The sequence below is a fragment of the Gossypium arboreum genome, chromosome 8 (genome assembly GCF_025698485.1).
Source record: "Gossypium arboreum isolate Shixiya-1 chromosome 8, ASM2569848v2, whole genome shotgun sequence".
NCBI lineage: Eukaryota > Viridiplantae > Streptophyta > Magnoliopsida > Malvales > Malvaceae > Gossypium > Gossypium arboreum.
The window spans coordinates 127,356,423-127,376,327 of NC_069077.1; the positions used below are offsets into that span (position 1 = coordinate 127,356,423).

At 33.4% G+C, this 19,905-nt stretch overlaps 1 non-coding gene across 1 annotated transcript; it reads right to left on the reverse strand.

Annotated features, from left to right (window-relative positions):
• Window positions 1-23: 23 nt before the first annotated feature.
• On the reverse strand, window positions 24-130 carry LOC128279965 (small nucleolar RNA R71). Its single transcript, XR_008270149.1, has one exon. It is a non-coding gene; the product is annotated as a small nucleolar RNA R71 (small nucleolar RNA).
• Window positions 131-19,905: the final 19,775 nt, after the last annotated feature.

The following is a 19,905-nucleotide window of genomic DNA, read 5'->3' on the forward strand; positions in this document are numbered from 1 at the left end:
ATTTTCCACCGGCTAAAACAGCTAAATTGAGGAATGATATCTCTTCTTTTGTGCAGATGGATTTAGAAACACTTTATGATGCATGGGAGAGATACAATGATCTATTGAGAAGGTGCCCTCACCATGGGTTACCTTTTTGGCTACAAGTTCAAACTTTCCGCAACGGTTTGAATCCCTCAACTAGACAAATGATTGACGTAGCTACTGGTGGAACTATCAATAATAAGACACCTGAAGAGGCTTATGAGTCCATAGAAGAGATGTCACTGAATAATTATCAGTGGCAAGTCATGAGGACAAAGTCGATAAAAGCAGCCGACATTTTTAACGTCTATTCGGTTGCTATGCTTTCCAATCAGGTAGAACTTTTGAATAGAAAAATTGATGGTTTACTTGGTTCTACACGGGTTCATCCAGTAATGCAGTGCAATGCAAGTGGAGGTGGAACAAACAACTCAGAATATCCACCCTACGGCCCTAACATGGAGAACGAGCAAATGAATTATATGGGTAATAATCCTTGACTTCAAAATAAACTATATAGTAATACTTATAATGTAGGTTGGAGGAACCATCCCAACTTCTCTTGAGGTGGTCAAGGAAATCAGAGACCACCACCACCTCCAGGATTCCAACAACAACCTTACCAGCAAGAGAAAAAGCCGAACCTTGAAGAGATGATGACGAAGTTTATTTCAGTGGTGGAAACCCATTTTCAAAATACTAAAACTACAATTAAAAATCAACAGGCATCGATTCAAAGACTGAGAATCAAATAGGACAGCCGGCTAAGTTGATCTCTGAAAGACCACAAGGTAGCTTTCTCAGTAACACAGAAACTAACCCAAGGGAGCAACTTCATGCCATCACCGTGCGCAACGAAGAAGGGTTAGTTAAATCTAAATCTGAAACAAGGCACGAAGCTGTGGTAAGTAATAGTAAGCATGAGATGAATCATGGTACATAAAAGCAGGTAAGCAAAGAGTATAAACCTGTTGTGCCATACCCCAATGCGACAAGGAAAGACCACACGAACGAACAATTTGGTAAATACTGAAGAATGATTTGCGCGGGAAAAATTCTTGTGCTTATGTGGATAGGTACTCGAAATCATTATTTGTGTGACCTCAGAGCGGAGTATCAAGAGTTAAGTCTGAAACCTCTGGCATTCTTACTGTTGTCCAGAGCTTAAGAGAACGCTCATAGGGTTAACCATCCGTGGCGGATCAATATAATAAACGAAAGTTAGATGATGCGTCACATGTGGAATTAAACGCAGTTTGCTCAGCCGTTCTACAGAATAAGCTACCCAACAAGTTGAAAGATCCAGGGAGTTTTACCATTCCTTGCTTAATTGGTAGTTTGAATGTTAACAATGCTTTGGCTGATTTAGGGGCGAACATTAATGTTATGCCCTATAAAATGTTTAAACAGTTAGGTCTTGGGGAACCCAAACAAGCTAGGATGAGCATTCAATTAGTAGATAAAACCATTAGATTTCCTAGGTGTATTATTGAAGATGTGCTCGTAAAAATTGATAAATTCATATTCCCAATTGATTTTGTTGTTCTAGACATGGAAGAGGATAGTTATGTCTCTTTAATTTTAGGATGCCCCTTTTTAGCAACTGCTAGAACTATCATTGATGTTGGTACAGGTGAACTCACACTCCGTGTAGGAGAAGATACGATCACGCTACAAGCTCGTGATTCAGTCAAGAAAGCAAGTCATGAAGATGATTCTATAAAACATGTTAATAAGACTAATCATGTGGTTCAACCTTCTTTACAAGAAACACTTCGGAAAAGCATAAATGAGCCACGATCTATTACCAACAATGGGATCATCCATGACAAACGAACATTACAAATCGAGGAACTAGATGAACGGTGAACAACAGTTAAGGAGAAACTAAGGATACACGATGAACCAAAGCAGTGTCATGATGAACTTAAAGATGAATCGAATCAACTTAAAGTTGGAGACAGAGTACTATTAGATGAAGCAGACCTTTGTGTTGCCATTACTGATCCTAATGGAGCAATCCTTTTTTCGGTACTTACCATTTTCCTATACAGTACAGTCGAGGTAACTCATTCCAAATTTGACACTTTTAAGGTAAATAGTACTCGTCTAAAACCTTATTTTGTTAAGATTGATAGCAGGAATGAGGAGTTTCAACTTCTCGAGCCACCATGACAGTGCAAATACAAGATAAGTCGAGCTTAGACTCTAAATAAGTGCTTCTCGGGAGGCAACCCGAGCACTAACACCACTAACTAATTTATTTTTATCTATTTTTCGTGTTTAAATGCAAGTTTTTTGACCCACACAACCTGGACACACGGGCGTGTCCTTGTCCATGTGGAAACAGGACTTAAATCCCAAAAAATAGCAGAAACATAGGCTAAAAAGAAGCCACGCAGGCGTGTGAGACGGCCGTGTGTATCACACGGCCTGGACATACAGGCATGTCCCAAGCTGTCTGAAAACTAGAGCTTAATTTTTAAATTTTAAACAAGTCAGAGAGCTCCACAGGAAGGGCACACGGCCGTGTGTTCGAACACAAGGGCGTGTGGTATACCACACGGGCATGGGAGAAGCGAACAATGTAGCACACGACCGTGCGATACAACTGTGTGAACCACACGACCAAGACACACGGGCATGTCCCAGGCCGTGTGACGAAGGGGCATTCAATATTCGCGACTAACATGGGCTACAATCGAGCCACACGGCCGTGTAACACAGCCATGTGACCCAACACGGGGCCTTAACACGATCGTGCCCCTATTTTAACCCTCCAAAACCTAATTTTTATTTACCTTTGTCTTCTTCCTCAAACCCTCTCAACCAGCCGCAGCAGTAACCTCCAGCCACCATCGCCCACCGCCCCTTGACCTTCCCCCCTTCTCCCTTCACCTGCAGCAACCAAGAACTAGCCCACCCTTGTGCCTCAGACCAGCCCCATTCGGAACCCCCAACCACCCACCCTCACCTTCACACACCAACATACCTCTCCTCCGCACACCTCAACTCATCCCTCTCCCCTTCCTCTCCCTAGACTGATCGTCGACCAACCCACATCACTCCGACCACCCCTTCGTCAATTAACCTTTTTCCCCATATTCTTTTTTCTTTATTTTATTTTTAGTTCAGTTTTATTTTATCTATTTTATTCATCTACTAATTCTTTGAACTTTTGTTATTATCTATTAATTGATATTTTGATAGTTTTAGTTTTTTTATTATTCATTTTATGCTTATTATTATTAACAATTGTCTCAAACAGTGAGGTCTAAAATCCTGCTATATTGTTTTTTTTTTCCCATTTGGTAGTTTTATGGATTTGGTTAGTAGGTTTTTCTTTATTAATTTGTTTATTAGGTGCATTGGATTTTTCCTGTTAGTTTAGCTACTATTTCTTTTTACTATTCTTGTTGCTAATTAGTTTAGTATAATGGTACTTTAGATTTATATTCTGGTAGTTTTTACATGTTTAGGTATTAGTGCCTATAGGACTAGATTCTACATCTTGATTATTAACACATTTTTGTCTTATTCACATATCTATTCCTTAGCCTCTTGATGTATTTGATTGGTAATATTTGTTCCAGTTCACTAATATGTGAATATTTTACTTTTCAGGTACTTCATGACAAACACACGACGCAAGAAAACTGTCGTCCCCGCTTCAAAAAAGTGGAAGGGTCCTGGCACAACTTCCTCGAGTGCCTCGATCGAAGCTCGTCATCTTCTGCTTTGATTTTTGTCAGGCCCACAGGACGACTTGTTTCAACTTTTGCGCGTGCAACCGCTAGGTTTGGGCCGATGTATTGACTGGGCCGCATTGGAGCAGGTCGGACTAGCTGATGAGGTCCGTGCCTTCATTACCACTACCCCATGGATCGGTTCTTTGCGATTATTGAGCCCATCTATTCAGAGCTTACCTTGGAGTTTTGCACTACTTTCCATCTACAGCATGTGATGAATACCCATGACGAGGCTGGTACTATCACTTTCCGACTTGATGGCTTAGTGCGACATATGAGCGTCACTGAGTTTGGCACAGCTTTGGGCATCTACACCGATGAGTTTATAGGTGCCGATAACTTTCTTCACCTCCACCGTCACATCCATTACTCACCTTCGTGCTGTTGGACCAATCTCATAGCATCTGTTATGATGCGAGTCACTCGAAGGCGACATCTCTTTCTCTAGCTTTAAGATACATCCACGCCTTATTAGCTCACACGTTGACTGGCATGAGAGAGAGCACAGGAGTTGTAAGTACTACTGAGGCATACTATCTTTGGAGCATGGCGACTGGTCACATCTTTGATTTGGCATACTTCAAAGCGCTGGCTTTTCACCATCAGACGAACCGCCATAGGAGAGGTCCCATCTGTCTTGGTCCCTACGTAACCCGTCTCGCTCGAGACTTTGGCCTCATCGACACTCCAGAGATGTTATTGACACTCACACTAGTAGGCCAGATGGCTCCTCAGAGAATTTTTGGTATGATTCACATGAGGATGATAGAGCGACGCCATGGATTCGAACCCCCTCAGTACAGACTCGTTCACTCTGATAACCAGGATGAGCTAGAGGACATTACTGATGATGTCCCTCCCCCTCATGAGGACCTACACCTACTGCCACCACCGAGTCACCGACCTCCTACTGCCACTGTGACCGATATATTCGAGCGATTCACTCGCTTCGAGCAACAGTGTTTTGCAAGGTTCGACAGTATCGAGGCAACTCTACAGCAAATCTGCCAGCACTTCCACATCTCGCCTCCACCACCACCACCTTGTGACGCTAACGCATCTGATGATGAGGACCTCTGAGTTCATTTATTTTATTTTATTTTATTTTTGTTTTTTTATTTTTCTTTTACTTGTTTTTTGAAGACTTTGGTTTTATATTTTGAACTATATTTATCTTTATGGTTATTATCAAGTGATCCCTTAATTCTTTTCCATAATGGTGTTTATTTTCTTATTAGTAACTCAGAATCATGCCTTTCATTAGCCTTATCTACAACTCTAGCTATCACTATTCCAAGGATTTCATCAAAAACATTCAAGGCAGTTTCGCTTCTCTCCCTGTCTTCTGATTTTATGCTTATATTATTATCATCTATCTTCGTACATTGAGGACAATGTACATCTTAAGTGTGGGGAGGTTACTTTTATGTTTATTAGAAAATCCCTAAATTTTTCTCTCGTTCTCATATTATTATTAGAGTGAATTCTGATTGATTTATAATTTTTGTTGATATGTTTTGAATTAAATCGTAGGTAATTGTACATTGATTGTTTAGTCTTAAGACATTAGAAAATCAAGCATGATAAGTTGACTTTTGAGAATTAAAATTCCTAGGTTTTTTCCCTGAATTGAGGTATTATCTTGAAGTTATGAATTCACAGGATTGACATCAAAATCCATAATTTTTGTGAGATCTTGAGTCTTTAGAGCATATATCCTTTCTTTCTCACTTTTATTGTTGCTTATAAGTGTGTCAATACTGATTTGTTATTCTAGAACTTGCTTCAATTATACGTGTCGAGACCACACCATTTTTTGATATACCGAGATGATAAAGGCACTTAGGCTTTAACTCACTTACCCCATAAAAAGCCTACCCACATAATTGACCCTTAGTGAACCCCTTTGAGCCTTAACCATTGTTTCTTGATTTTTCCCTTAATGTTAATCCACAACTTAACCCTTTTTTATTCGTTAAGAATTTCTCCCTTTTCATTGACCCCTTTTTATCGAGATTTGATTTGATTAGTTACCTAACTATGTTCGTTCATTCCAGTTGCTGAATTATTTCTTATTATGTACTTTCTATTATTGTACTTGTTCTTATTCTTTAAAAAAAACGTATATTTATATCCATCCAATTACATATTGTTTTAAAGAGCTTAGATAAGTTAGAGTTATTTTATTAAGGGAAAGCTCACTTCATCTTAGAAAGTTTTATTTCTGGCACCTATTTGTAAGTTAGTAATTAGCTTTATTCTTCTAAGTTGGTAATTTATTAAATTAATCTCGATTCTAACCTTCTTTTTTAGCCTTTATCTACACCTATAACCCAAGCCCTATTACAACCCTGTTAAAAACCTTTTGATTCGTGTATCATCTCATTTATAGTGGTGGAGATTTGATTTTCATGCAAGCCTATGGTAATAACTTTTCATGTTTGACTATTTAGTGCTTAATTATTGAACCTTAAACATTTTGAGTGATTTGAGGGAATCTTTAGGGAGGATGTCAACTCTTGTCAATTTGGAATTAAAGGTGATTACTTAGATAAAGGGGGATGCCTATGATTTTATGATTAAAATGCTCAACTTGGATTGTTTGAAACTTTGATGTTCTTTTAGTTGAATTCTCAATGTGTGATTATCTATGGATTACTTCGAAACATTATTGATGAGAATTATAAGTTAAGAAGAATTAATTTGAATTGTGAGTTGGGAATTTTGCTTGAGGATAAGCAAATGCTTAAGTGTGGGGATATCTGATAAACCATAATATATATATATATATATATATATATATATATTTTACCCCATGCTTGGCATATTTTTGGAATGATTATCATAAGATTTAATGAATTTGATGCTCCTAATCCTTTAATTTCATATTTTATACACAGGAGCTTAGGTTAGCAAAAAGAGTAAGAAACAGGCGGACAAGTTGGGCCGAATTCTGTGTTCCATACGGCCTAGGAACTTCCACACGGGTAATCCACACGCCCATGTGTGACACACGGGTAGGCCACACACTCGTGTGTCATGGCCGTGTCGACATTAAACCAAGTTCGAATTGAACACGGCCTGAGCACCTTTACACGGGCGTGGCATACAACCGTGTCCCTGTCGAGCCAAAGTCTAATTCTATTCAGAAAAGGCTAATATTTGACTATTTTGGGCATTCCAAAGTCTATATAAACACCCTAGAAGAGGATCAAATGACACGGAGGGTAGGAAGCAGAAAATACTCGAAGAACAGCTATCAAAATCAGCTCAGAAGCAGGATCTCATTCAAGATTGAAGATCTCTATTCAATTTCCTTAGAAGTTCTTTGGGTTTCTTTATGTTTTGTTATTTTAACCAATTTTGAGATGTTTTCCTCTATCGTTATGAACTAAACTCCCTAAATACCTAAGGGAGATGGAACCTAAGACGAATCTTATTACTATTTGAATTATATGATAAATACTTGTTTTTATTCTTAATTGTGAGTTTTAATTCTTACTTTAATATTCTAGGATATTAATTCAGGTTTTGATGTGCTTATTCAGCGGAGCAAAAGTCCCTGTTTAAGAGTAGATCGTCCATAATTAAGCAGAGTTGCATGCAATCCTAGAGATAGGATGACATAAATCTGCCGGATTAGAGTCAAATCTAATAAGGGAATCCATAGATCGAGTTAATGCAACAATAGAGGTTTTAATTAGGAACAGATTCCAATTAATCGACCTAGAGTCAGTTGTTTTTAGTCTCGAGAGAGATATTAACATACACTAGGGATTTCCACGGATTAAGTCGAGTGAATAAATCGTCTAATTTAGAAGTAGTAAGGGAAGTCTAGGTGGATTCTTCCTTGGGTATTGTCTTCTCAATCGGTTTTCTAAAAGTATTTTCCAACTTTATTCTCTGTCGCAATTTTAGTCAATTAGGTAATTAGTCTTAGTTTGAAACATTCCTTTAATTATTGGGCTAGATAATAAAAAAAATAGTAATTACTAGTACTTTTAGTCTTTGTGGATACGATATTTTCGGTCTCACCATAACTATACTACTGTTCGATAGGTGCGCTTGCCTTAGTCAAATTTTTAGTTAGTTTAGCGACCATCACTCTTCAACTTTATTTGATTATTTTTTATATAACAAAAAGGGGGAAAAGAGAAAGGTAAATTTAATATTTGATTGATTATGATAAATTGATTTTATGCCAAATCCAATGACCATGTTTTCAAAGTAAAATGAATGTCAAATTTGATCTTATGTCAATTTTTTTAAACCTTAAATTGAAAATGAATTTCATTAAGGGGGAGCAATTTATTTAAAAACAAATTTACCAAATGTTTCGTTATATCAAAAGGGGAGATTATTATACCTAGCTTTATTTGATAATATGTTTTGATATAACAAATTAAAATGTTTTTGAATAAAAGTTAAATTTGAACAAAATTATCCAAATGATATAATCAAGTTAAAATTAATTCAATTGAATTAAAATTTTCAATCATGTTAAAATAGTTTTAAAACAAGTTAGTATTGCTCCAGGCCAAAAAGTATCAAATTGACATTCTAAAATTGATACCAAATTGACATTCTGTTTTCAATCAATTACAAAAAGTATCGATACATTTTACCATGTATCGATAAAGTATTTTTGGTATCATTGTAAACTAACTCTAACGGTCACTGAATCAGGCATTAAATACTTATAATATCGATACTCGTAGAAAAAGTATCGATACCTTTTGTTGCAAGTGAATTTAATGATATGGTATTTTCATCCCCAATGGCTTAATTCATGTTTCCAATAACCACAACTGTTAAAAATGAATTATAGGGTATAAATACCATCTGTCAAAGGTCCTACAATAGCAAGAGAGATCATCAAGGCAAAAGATCAATCAATACAACTTTAGTGCTTAATTCTTTCGTACTTTTCTTATACACACTTGTGAGCCTTCATTATTATTCTTTAGATCAAATGTATTATTGTTTATTTGTGCTTAATTGGCAAGCATTCTGATCTTGTAAGGATTAATTCTTAGATTGCTATTTGTGTTTACTCTTTGAGAGAGTTGAGTCTTAAGGTTTGGGTAGAAACCTTAAGGGAGTTGTAATCTTATGATTTGGGGTAGAAATCTTAAGGGATATTACAAGGTTAAACCTTCTCCTCAAAGGTTATCAACTTAGTGAATTTGGGAAAATTCATAGTTGTGGAAAGCTAAGGTAATGGAATAGGCAATTTGTGTCGAACCACTATAAATCGTTGTATTCTTTATTGCTCATTCATTTGTTGCTTCTACCATTTTCTTAAAGGCCAATTCACCCCCTCTTAGGGATTTCTAGTTGATTTATCTAGCTAACAACAATTCAACATATCAATTAATTAAAATAATATACTTCATATGAACTTAATTGTAAAAATAGCAAACAAATAATATATCGATGACTAATCTGTAATTTTGTCTTTTCCTCAATTATCCTCCGAGTGATTCAAATATCGATCTATATGATAATTCATTTCAATTTCTCAATTCCAAATATCTTATAACATCCTATTATATGCATTTGTCAGTCCAATTTTACTTTTCAAAATTTCCCTAAATGTTTTCATTTTATTCAATTTAGTCCTTAAAATCAAAATTACCATAACTTTTAACCTTGAGCTTCGATTTTAAAAATGATCTTAATTACACCCTTCTATAACTCTCTATTATCTATAATTACAAAAATTTAATATCAAATTCAAAATATATGCACTTTAGTCCCTATGTTCAAAAACTAGCAATTAAACTTTACAAACTAGTCATTTTTCACTTCTAAGCTTAAAACCTAACAACTTAACACAAGAACTTCAAGAAATCAACAATGGAAACTTTTGAAAACTTTAACAGTTTTACGAATTGGTACAGTGGCTATTTAAATCAAGCTCTCGAGACATAAAAAACATAAAAATTACAAGAAACAAACGTAAAATCTCTTACCAATCTTTAAGTGAAAGTTTTGCAAGTTTGAAACCCTTTCTTTATTTTTCGTTTTGATTGGAGAAGAAGATAACCTGAAAATATTTTCTTTTTACTTAATTTTAACATATATATTTAGTTTAATATTTAATTAATTAAACTTAACTTAATTAACCTTAACTAGTTAATCTTAAGCCAAATTAACACATTTAGTGGATTACACCAAACATCCACAACTGTTTGATCATAATATAATGGTCCAACTACTTAATTAGTCCTCCAATTAATTTAAAATAAAAAAATTAACTTTTACCACTTTTACAATTTAGTCATTATATTAATTAACTATCCGATTGACAAAATTGAAGGACCAAAATTTAATTAAAATTTTTACTAACCTCATAAATATTAAATAATAATATTTACGGTCTCTAATATTAGAAATCGGGTTTCAAAACTACTGTTTTTGAAACTATTGAAGAAGGGGTTGTTACAAAAACTTATGTGCTTTCTAGTGTATTTTGGAGGGATGTGATATGAAGCCTTAAGGATAAGCACTTATGTGCTCTCTAGTGTGTTCAAGATAGTTCTCATATATCCGAGTCATTTTACTAAATTTTTCTATGGGTGAAATGAATTAAAATCTTGATAACGAGATTTGCCTAAAAATAAAAATTGTTATATGTGAACTAAAGTGGCATTTACTAAATGATACTAAAAATTTGAATAAATGAATAAGCTAATAATGGATGTCAGGATACTAAATTTTAAACATTTGTGGCCTAAATTAAGTTGTTATGAGTTAATTAAGCTAAATAAATAAATGTTCAACAATAAAGAGTAAAATTATAAACTAAGCTTTTTTATAAGGGCCTTAAAATAATGTTAAGAGATTGAAATCTCTAATTTCGTACATAAATGAATTGAAATTTGGTTAGTCAATTTGTAACAACCCATTTTCCAATGGTGTTAAAAATAGTGGTTTTGGGACTACAATTTCGATATGTGAGTCCATAAATATTAATTGTTTAATATTTACGAGATCATTAGTGTCATATTAAAATTTGGTCCAGAAATTTTGACGTTTGTCTAGTTGATTAAATAAAAAGAACTAAATTGTAAAAATTGCAAAAGCCAATCACTATAAGTTTAAAATTTAAAATCGAATATAAAAGCATATTTAAATGGTCTAATATGGAAATTTAGCCATTCTTGATGTTAGTGGCTAGTTTTAGGCTTGATTTATTAAGTTTTATGATTAAAATTTTTATATTAAAATAAGGTTAAATTATTATAATAAAGGAAAACAAAGGTCATGTTCATCACCGTTGTTCTTTCAACCAAAACTCCATGGTTGAAACCTTGGAATAATGGGCCAAGCTTGGTTTCTTATGCATGGTATTTTTTCAGCTTATTTTTCATAAATGTTATGTTTCTGAAATCGTTACAGCTTAATCTATCTAGCCCAGGGACTATTTTGAGATACTGTCAAAGATTTAAAAACCTGTCATTGTATTCTTAAATCTTTTTAGTTGTTAATAGTTTAGTTTGAAGATTGATGATGAATTTGAATTATTTTCTAAAGTGATTTTGAATAGTTTTGAATTTAGGGACTAAAATGATTAAATATTGAAATTTGCTTGCTTTTCTTGTAAGATTTCGAAATTAGATGGTTGTATAGTAGACCTATCTATAGGTCGGCCACCCAATCTGGCCTGAAGGCCAACCAAAAATATGGGAAGGTTTAGGAAAAAATATAGGCCCGAAAAATGGGCTTGGGTTTAGGAATGAGACCCGTTTTAAAAATGGGTCGGGCTTCGAGTAAGGATTTTTCAGCTCGAGCTTGGCCTGATTTTATTAACCCCTAATAATTTACTCTTGTTCCCCAGTCCCCAGTTTCCTTTCCAATCCTGATATTCCCCTTTCCCTTTCCATTTCCCTTTCTCTTTCCAATCCCCATTTTCCCTAATCCTTGATTTTTTCCTTACTTCTTGCTTCTTTGTCGTTTCCACCATTGTTGCTTGTCTTCATTTTGTTACTTTTCGCTTGTTTCCTCGTTGTTGTCATCATTGTTGCTTTTCTACCTTCTGTTGACTTCCACTTCTTCATCAATCACCGATCACCACTCCTGCTTTAAGCTTCTTTGCCTTCTGCAAACTCAGTCCCCCACTCACCCATTCACAAAGACGACACCCATTCCAAAAAGGTAATTTTCATAATAAAAATTTTCTGATTTGTTGAATATTTTTTGTGTAAGTTGTTGTGAAGTCTACAATAACTGTTGGTAAAGATTTGAAATTCTTTATTTCATTCTGGTTTGACCCATATTAATGCCTACCTTTATAGTATATCCTCTTTCGATTTTGATTTTTTATTGTTTATATCTTGAAAGCTGAAGTAGAAAAGTTATACAACTGTATTATTTGGATAGCGTTGACAAAATTATTACACAAATAGTAAATATAATGTGTAATAACAAATAGTAAAGGTTATTGTATAATAAACATTATTTCCTTCTTTACATCAAATGATTTATTAGCAAATCTGTTGAGTATGACTCCTATTTCAATCAAATTTGAGAAATAATCTTCTAGTTAAACTCTATTTATTTGTTTCAATCAAACTCTGATTAGTCTATATTATTTTATTATTATTTTACTTATGAATTTAGCCTATAAATAGGCTCGTTTACAACCTTAGAAATACACCCATTAGAAATTAGAACTCATAACAATTTTAGAGAACTTTGTGTTTACGTTTTGAGGGTTCTTTGTTTTCGGGTTTTCGGGGCTTAGTTTTTATCTCTATTTTTTGTACTCTTCATTCTTTTGCCATTATAGTATAATTATCTTTGCTAGTGATTTTTTATCCTCTTTGGAGGGGTTTTTCCATGTTTCATTTGTGTGTTTAATTTCTCAATTTCTTTCACTATTTTTTTACTTGTTTGTTTTTTAATTGGGTCGACCCCCAACAAGTGGTATCAGAGTTAATCCAATTTTAGTAGATCAGCCCGTTGACAACAACAAGGTTTAAAATTGAGAAGTTTGATGGTGTCACAAATTTCAAACTGTGGCAAGTTCGGAGGAGGCAATTCTAGTTCAAGCTGGCCTGAAAAAGGTTGTTATCGGGAAAAAACCTGAGAATCTAAATCAAACAGAATGGGAAGAGCTTGATGAAAAGGTATTATCTGCAATCTAGTTGTGCCTCGTCAATACAGTATTTCATGAGGTATTGGTATTGATGGAGAAGACCTCATTTGCCTTGTGGAAAAGGTTAGAAACTCTTTATGCAACTAAGTCTCTAGCTAATTGTTTAGTGTTGAAACAACATCTCTTTACATTTTTCATGAATGAATGTGAGCTTTTTAAAGATCACATAAGTCAATTCATTACTCTTTTAAATGATTTAAAGGATATTGATGTTCAAATTGACGATGAAGATTAGGCTATGCTATTATTGTGCTCTTTACCCATTCATACAAGTCTTTCAGGGAAATCCTGATTTATGGCAGAGACAAACTCTCGTTTGAAGATGTGAAGGGTCATTTATTAAGTAGAGACAAACTAAACAATAAGTTTGGTTCGGATAGCAAGGTTGATAGGCAAGCTTCCATTTTGGTAGCATCAAAGAAGCGAGACACAAGGTGTCACTATTGTAAAAAGTTAGGTCGCGTCAAAGCAAATTGTTATAAACTATGAAACAAAAGAGTTGCTGAGTAACGAGGAAGATGTAGCTAGTGCTAATTTGGCCGATGAAAGTGGCGATGATTTCTTGTTAGTGTCAACAAGTGATAACTCCAAGCTTACATCTGAGTGGATCCTAGATTCGAGATGTTCTTTCCACATGTGTCCCAATAGAGAATGGTTCTCCACATATAGTTCGGTTGAAGGTGGAGTTGTACCTGATTTATGAAAGAATCTCATCTCTTTGAGTATCTTAGACTCCAAAGGATGTAGAATCAACATCGAGTTGAGCAACATTAAGGTATCTCGTAGAGCTCTCGTTTCGTTAAAAGGTAAAAAGACTGACAATCTTTATATTCTGAAAAGTTCTATAGTGACTGGTGAAGTCGGATGTCCATCGTCCGTTACGGAGTCGAGGTAAACTCATTTGGAGTGGAGGCAACTTGGCCATAGGAGGGAAAAAGGTATGAACATTTCATTTAAGAGAGGTTCTCTTTTGGATACAGGTTTTGAAAAGTTAGGGCATCGTGTTCGTGAAAATTAGACTCGAGTTAGTTTTAATTTGGTAGTGTACAAGTTGAAGGCTAGAAGTCTACCAGTTTCTAAGCACAGATTTGATTCAGTTAATTCCCTGCATAGTTTAAGATAAGCCTATGGCCGGCTTTGGCAAAGATGGCATTGTGGAAATATGAATCAGGGTGCAGATTTAGTGAGTATGACTCCTATTTCAATCAAATTTGAGAAATAATCTTCCAATTAAACTCTGTTTATTTGTTTCAATCAAACTCTGATTAGTTTAGATTATTTTATTACTATTTTATCTATGAATTTAGCCTATAAATAGGCTCTTTTACAACATTAGAAAATACACCCATTAGAGATTACAACTCATTAGAGAATTTTGTGTTTATATTTTGAGGGTTCTTTGTTTTCGATTTTCGGGGTTTAGTTTTTATCTCAATTTTTTGTACTCTTAATTCTTTTGTCATTATAGTATGTTTATCTTTGCCCGTGGTTTTTTATCCACTTTGGAGGGGTTTTTTCACGTTAAATTTGTGTGGTCAATTTCTTAATTTCTTTCACTATTTTTTTACTTGTTCATTGTTTAATCGGGTCGATCCCTAATAAAATCATATTAATACAGCTTAAAACAATAGATGTTTTGTATTAATACTGATTAAAATAATAGATGTTTTGTATTAACTCATATTAATACAAGTTAACTTAATGTTCCCCATAAAAATATATGTTTTAATGTTAATTAATACCAAATCTTAATTTTCCTAAACAATACTAATTAATACCATTCAAACTGTAACCATATTTTAATGGTATTAGTTAACTATATATTTTAAATAATTTAATATTTCATGGTATGGTATGTTAATTAACTGATTTAATTAATACAATTAATTAATTGAGTTAAAACAATAGATGTTTTGTGTTAATCCAATTAATTAATTAAAATAATAGTATTTTCATATCTTAAAAACAATCAAAGCAGGGATATGGTATGTTAATTAATACCATAAAAATAAAAATAATTGAATTAATTAATACATCAAATATTTAAGTTAATATTGATTAAATCCATTTGTGAAGAGTGTGGCATTGTGGCTACATTTGGTGACACCACTGTAGAATTAGAACAACTTCTTTTTATATAGATTAACTGATTTTTTATGATTTCAAGACTTCATTTTTTATGAAATTGGCTAGTTCAAACACTCCAATACATGTGGATGATGGATTTAATGAATACGAAAGTGTTTCCAAACGTCAAAAGTCTACTACTTCAAAAGTGTGAGATGAAATGACAAAGCTTGAATGTAAGAACAAAGACGAGTTGAAGGCACAATGTAATCACTGTAAGAGTATCATTTCTGCTAAATCTTCTAGCAAAACCTCCCATTTAAGACGTCATCTAAATAGCTGTTTGAAAAAAATTAATAAGGACACCCCTCAATACACCATAGCCACTCAACCATCCTTAGGAGGTGGTTCATATATAAAAACCTACAAGTTTGATGCTGATGAGTGTTGTCGAGCTGTTTTTACTTTTCTTGGGTGTGGCAAGCATTTATTTAGGACAATCAAAGAACTGGGATTTAGATACATGAAGAGTGATGCTAGTCCTAATTTTAAGAATATAAGTAGACAGACAGCTACTAGGGATGTCCTAAGGTATTATGCAAGAGAGAGAGAGAGAGCTCATGATAAAGAAGAGTTGGCTAAAGCACTTGGTTTAATTTGTCTAACTTATGATAATTGGAGCTCTAAGCATATGAATGATGAATGCATTTGCATTACTACTTATTAGGTTGACAAAGATTGGAAGCTACAAAAGAGAATCATAAGGTTTAAAGCTTTATCTTCTCCGTATGACGGTTTGAACATAGTAGATGAACTTACTTTATGTTCATCTTAGTGAGGTATACACAAGAAAATTGTTAGCATCACTTTGGATAATGCTTCTTATAACGATATTATGGTTTCTTGTCTAAAAAATTGTTTTCATGCGAACAGAGCTCTTTTGTGTGATGGTGTTTTTTTTCAAGTTAGATGTTGTGCATATATATTGAATCTTATAGTTAAAGCTAGTTTGGAACTTGATGATGATGTTGTTGGTAAGATTCAAAATGGAATCAAGTACATAAAAAAGTCTAGAATTTGTAGGAAAAAAAATTATGATGTGGCCGACAAAAGCTTTCATTTGAATGTGACTAAAAAGTTACGCCAAGATGTGTGTGAGAGATGGAATTCTACTTATTTGATGCTTGAATTTGCTCTTTACTATGAAGATGTGTTAGATTATTGGGGTTGACGAGATAAAAACTATATAAATATTTTCACTTTCTGATGAAGAGTGGAGAAATATTGCTATTCTTTGTAAATTTTTTAAAGTCTTTTATAATGTGACTTGTGTTTTTTCTGGATCTATGTATCCAATGGTTAATCTTTATTTTAGAGGGGTTTGGAAGTTTTACAAGGTCTTAATTGATGCAATTAAATGTCCTCATTCATTTTTAACTCTAATGGTTATGCAAATAAAGGAGAAATTTAATAAATATTAGGCTGAGTATTCTTTGATATTGTCATGTGTTGCAATTTTATATCCTCGTTACAAGTTAAAGTATGTGCAGTATTAGCTTTATTACAATCTACGGTGCTCATGCTTTAGACTTTGTGCAAACCATTCTTAAGAATCTTAAACTCTTGTTTGATGAGTATGTTAAGAACTCCAAATCCACGTCTTCCTCTTTGTCCGGGAGTTCTAATGTTTCGGATAATGATCTTGTTGATTCTAGTTTGCATCAACTTAAGGTTAATAGGGTTGATTTGGGAGAAGATTATGATGAGAGTGATGATTATAAACAATAATTAAGTGAATCCAGTACTAAAAGTGAAAGGTCACAGTTGGACATTAATTTGGAAGAACCAAAGCTTGAGTTGAATAGCCAAATAGATGTACTGGATTATTGGAGCAAAAGTTCAATTCGATATCGTGAGATTTCATTTTTGGCTCGTGATCTTTTGGTAATTCTAATATCAATTGTAGCATCCAAGTCAACTTTTAGCGTGGGAAGAAAGTTATCACATCTTTGAATAGTTCTTTTAAACCAAAAACGGTTCAAGCCATTGCTTGCTTTAATGATTGGATGCGAGCTAAGGGATTTTCAATGGGTAATTATTATTCTTGTTTTATTATTATAGTTTTATAACATTTTATCAATTTGATTATCTAACTATTTATTCTTATTTTATATTAGAAATTGATTGCAACAATGATGAGAATGACGATGAGGATAAGGATGATGAGGACGATGATTCTTCTATTCCTTTTTAGGTATATAATTTACCTTATAATTTATAGCTTGTTATAAAATCAAATATGTTGATTGCTTGATATATAGATATTTTGAATGGTTGATTACATTTTATAGGTTGTTTTTTTGCTATTTTGGGTGTTGTTTCACTATTGTTCTATTGCTATTTTCAATGTTCTGCTGCACAGAATAAAAAATGACAAAGTACAAGAATGAAAAGAATGAAAAACAACAAAGTAAAGGATGGCATCAAAAGAATGAAAAACAATAAAGTAAAGGATGGCATCAAAAGATTAAATTTCGTGCAAAATTTATTATTCCTTAAAAGATAACCATTACATTAGCAATGATTAATTATTATTTTAAAATAGCAATGCTTAATTATTATGAACGTTAATGAGGTGTACATCCAACAAATGGTAATAAGTTTTCATCAAATTTTTAACTTTTGTTAATACAATTTGATAATTTTGGAGAATTATTTATTTTAACTTTTTAGTGTATTTGATATACTATATTTTTAAATTTTATTTTATGTAATAAAATATTTTTAAAAAAATGGGTCAGGCCCGAGTTTAGCATATATAATATGGGTCGGGCTTGAAAAAAAATATCAACCCATTTTTCGAGCTGGACTAGGCTTGGGCCTACCAATCAGGCCCAAAATTTTGATTGGGCCCGGCCCATAGACACCTCTATTGTATAGGGATGGTTAAGAATTTGGAAATATGGGTTAGGAATTAATTGTGAAAATAAACTTGTTTTGGTTTTAGGGACTAAATTGAATAAAATGCAAAAGTTTAAGAAAATTATGAAAAATATCAATAAGAAGCCATATGCATCAAATGAATTGTTATAAAGTATTTTGGACTGATTATTGAAATAAAAACTACTCTATAGATCAAAAACCTGTAGATAATCGTTGAAAAGAGAAAATTGTTGATTAGTCCTTAATATTGCCGTCTTTGTTGTTTAGCCCTATTAAGTTCATACGGTATTATTTTTTGTATTTTTGTAAAATTAATATTAAAATTTTGTAATTTGATGACATTAGTTATAAATTGAAATGTAAACTATTATACAGTTACGTGTATTAAGCCCGTATTAACATAGGATAGGATACAATTGGCATGCCAATAGGTTATTTTGCGCGTTGTACAGGATTGACTTGTGATGAAATGATGATTCATAACTTGTTATTGTACATTGAATATACCAGAGTCCAACATTTGTTGCAGATTACCGAATTATATTTACAGTGATCTAACGTGTTCCTAAGGGCAGATGTAAAGTGTACGAGCTTGGCACTTAGTGCCCAAGCATGTTTCTAGAGGGATATTAGCCTACTGGCTAAACACTTGGTGCCCAAGCGTGTTATTGGTTGGATTGGCCTGGTTGAGTATTTTGACGTGTTTTGGATGGATAACCACATATCTGTATCTGTTCATGTAGTTCATCGGGCCAAATTTCAATGATTAAATGACATGATGATGATATGTACTTGATATTTGGTTATATAATGCATTGTTGATGACTTTTATATGTTTTCATGATTTCTAGTATTATATCGTGACTTGATAATGAATGATATTGTACAAATGAGATTAAATGGCTCGTGTATATGGAATTCACCTACAACACGGTCATGCCACATGCTCATGTGAACCACACAGTCGTGTGTCAAATCATGTAGCAGACCATGTGAACCTAAATATACCTTCAATTGCAAGTCTCACATATTCATGCTTACTTAGGCCACAAGTATACCATTAATAAATCATTCTGCCCAATTAAATCACACCAAAAACATATCAAATCATGCCACTTACCCAATTCTAACCAATATGGAATAAGGCACCATCACAAACAACATTCAAGTCTAACATTCAACTTCAATTTCTACCAAGTTCAAACTTAATTAAATAAGGCCATGTCCCATAGCACTACATGACATCCACCTGTCACACGGCTATGTGACCCCTATTTTCTGCTTTTACCTTAGTTTTTTGTTTTATTTCAAATTAGTCTCTACTTGTTTCTAAACTAATTTTGAAGCTTTTTAGGTTCAATTTAAGCCTCGTTTTTGTATGAATGCTATGATCATTGAGTAATTATCTATTATTGAACATTTTAAGTGAATATTGAATTGAACTTGCATATTCTTGACTTTTTAATTGTCGTAGCATCCTGTAACCCTAATTCAGTGATAGAGACGAGCAAGAGGTGTTACACAATTTAGCCAAAATTATAGTTAATTAAGGCCCAATGACTCAATTGTAAAAGTTTAATTGCTATAGATTTTTAATTAGATTTAGGCTTGGGGACTTTGATAACAACTATCCAAAGGACCAAAAAATAAACCCAATTAGAATAGTGGAAAGTGGACATTAATTATGATTCTACTAAAAACTTAATTATGATTAACTTAAGTTTGACAATAAAATAATTAGCTAATTTAAGTAAGATTAATTAAATTAATCTAATGTTAATTTTTAGGTGAGTGGAGAATTGTCATATTCTCCAATCACCCACCGTTCACCATAACTAAAGAAAAGAAAGAAAGCTTCAAAATTCTTCTAAATTTCAACCATTATTGTAACTAAGTCCCTAAGTCATTTTCTTTTGATTTTTATAGATTTTTTTATCATGGGAGCTTGATTTACTAGCC